Source organism: Miscanthus floridulus, chromosome 3 (assembly GCF_019320115.1).
Source record: "Miscanthus floridulus cultivar M001 chromosome 3, ASM1932011v1, whole genome shotgun sequence".
NCBI lineage: Eukaryota > Viridiplantae > Streptophyta > Magnoliopsida > Poales > Poaceae > Miscanthus > Miscanthus floridulus.
In genome coordinates, this window is record NC_089582.1 from 14,506,727 (window position 1) to 14,509,584 (window position 2,858).

A 2,858-nucleotide genomic window follows, 5' to 3' on the forward strand; every position below is an offset into this window, starting at 1 on the left:
TAGCCCGCTATTTAAAACATTGGTCTGGAGCGATGGCGAGTGCTGCTCGATGTATCCTAAACCCACTCACTCTTCGTGTTGAATTCGTTCTAAACCAATGAATTGCTAAGTAGTGTCGTAACATGTAGGTACTTGTTGCTCAGAATTTTGTGCCATATATCTAGCAACGACTTGCATGGAGTCTGTACATACGTGCCGTGCTGTCGTTTCAATTCCTCTGATCCATTCCATACTTCCATAGCATCCAAGATCGAACCCAGTGACCACCTGCATGGCGTCTTCGTTGCCGGAGGAGCTCATCCAAGAGATCCTCGTGCGCGTCCTCGCAGACGAGCCAGTGCACCTAGTCCACGCCAGCCTCTTCTGCAAGGCCTGGCACCGCAACATCTCTGACCGGGACTGCTTCCTGCGCCGCTGCCGCGGATTCCATGGAGCGCCGCCACCGCACGGCTACATCCAGAACTGCTACTCCGACGCCTCATCCATGCAATTCGTCCCCGCGACGACTTGCATCCCCTCCCCCATTCGCATGCTTGCAGTCGACTAGAACTGCTGGGTCGCCCTTGACAGCCGCCACGACTGCGTGCTGATCCACTTCAGGGACGCGTCAAAGAGGAGACTCGTCGTCTGGGACCCCATCACCGGCAGCCAACAGCACCTGAGATTGCCCTCTGATAGGTACCCCTCCTACTCGTCCTACAACTACACAGGGGCGGTGCTGTGTGCCAAGGACGGCTGCGACACCTCGATTGCCACGGTGGTCCGTTCCGTGTGGTCTTTGTAGAGACCAACCTTCTCAGCCCTATATTCGCATGTGCATACAGTTACTCATCACTGACCGGTGCATGGAGCGCTCCAACCCCAATCAGATCACTGACAACGTACTCCCAGAAGCGGTCGCAAACCCAGTCTTCTTATTGGAGATGTCGTATACTTCCCCTTTGAATATACCACAAGCATCCTCAAGTATGACCTGTGTACACATTGGCTATCTGAGATCAACATGCCACGAGGTATGTCTAGGGCAGTTCTCATGAAGACAGAGGATGGAGGGCTGGGACTTGCCACCCTGTCTGACGACAATTGCATCCATATGTGGTCACGACAAGATGTTACTAACGACATCGATGGGTGGGTGAAACACAAGGTTATGAAGCTTGGAACGTTGCTCCCAAGTCATGTACCATACAAGTCATATCAAGTGGTTGGCTTCGCCGAGGGCACAAATACTATTTTCGTTAACATATCTACTGAAATCTTCACACTCAACCTCAAGTCAAAGAAAGTGAGAAAGGTTGGCGAAAGAGAGGGCGAACGGTTCGACCTCATCTTGCCTTACACGAGCTTCTACACTCCAAGGTATATATAGTAGCTTTGTGGCACTCTTTATTTATACCTCTGTTTTACAATTTTTATGTTATAGTTATGTCCAAAAGTTCATTTACTTCTGTCAAGTAGTCATAAACCGGAGCAATAGGATGTGAACAATACAAATTACTGTCACCTATATATTTTTTAGCCGTGACTTGTAAATAATCTTTTGGGAATGTAAGGTCAATTGGAATTCCATGGTGGTGTATAGATTTTTTTAACTATTTTGGTGATATACTATCAACATATCTATAGGAACTTAAAGATATATTAATTTGTATTAACTTGTAGGCCATGTGATGCAGAAGTACCAAGCCATATAATCATTTAGCGGCACACATATCAAATATTTGCAAACATCAAACTAATGGATTGTATCTTTTCAGATCTTGCTATAAGGGCAAACTGTCACTACCATGAAGATGCAATGATCCATCCATGAACATGATCCTGCTACTGTTTGATGGTTGAGTAAAAAATAGGTTCTCATGGCATTAAGTATGTTTAATTTTAAGTTGTGCAGTTGAAGGAAAGAAAGAGTTCATCATATTTTGTCTTTTTACATTCAGCTATGCAATTGTTGTGACCATAGTATATCTCATCGCGCTATCTCCTCTTTCTTGCTCCTTGGGGATTTGATCTATAAGGAAGACAGGAAAGCCCTTTGTCAGTCATACAGTGAGATGCCGGTGTGCTAGCACCTTGGTGATGAGCGATTGACAACACGGTGTGCGTGTGACGTATCTCTCGGCAGGTTGTGGTTGTAGGTGACAGGTGGAGACAAGGTACATGCGGCGACGAGTGAAGAACGAGGATAGGATGCCGTGCCGAAGAACCGTGGGGGCGGAGAAGGGCGGATCGAGGCTTGCGTTCGAGGGACAGGCGATCATGTGGTGTACGTCTACTGTACCTGGCTACACGGTGGGAGGACGTCGAGGGAGGTTTCCAGATTACGCCACAAAATCCGGGGTTCGCTGGTTGAGCCACAAAGCCATGCATCGTACCGGGACGCTCGTGCGGCGTGCGTTGGCCGAAGATGGAAATTCTGGCGATCGCGATACGATTTCGGATGGTCGTGCGGCGACATCGCGAGGATCACATCGCGGAGATGGAGGGATCGCGGACATCGCGGAATTTGCCATGGAGGACGTAATTGGAATTTACGCCCCTACGTTGGATTTATTTAGCGTAGGGGGTTATGTGAAAATAGGTCGTGCCACCCTTTGGAGATATAAATATGTGGCACCTAGGGTTGAGAAGGGAGGGACGTTTTTGACTCCCGGCGAGTTACTATTCACGCGTGAATAGTACCCGTGAACAGTACCCGTGCCCGGGGTTCCACGGTTCAGTTTTCCTCTCTCCGGTCTAGCCTAGGGTTTGAATTCTAGTGAGAGGTTTTTGTTGATCTCTCCGATTAAGAGAGGGAGGATGTTCGGGCGGAGGCTAGATGCACTTTTGTAAGTTCAATTACTCTATTTAATCTTTCA

General features: G+C 48.1%; 1 pseudogene; it reads left to right on the forward strand.

Annotated features, from left to right (window-relative positions):
• The first annotated feature begins 271 nt into the window (after nt 1-271).
• On the forward strand, nt 272-1,484 carry LOC136543222 (uncharacterized; annotated as a pseudogene).
• Nucleotides 1,485-2,858: the final 1,374 nt, after the last annotated feature.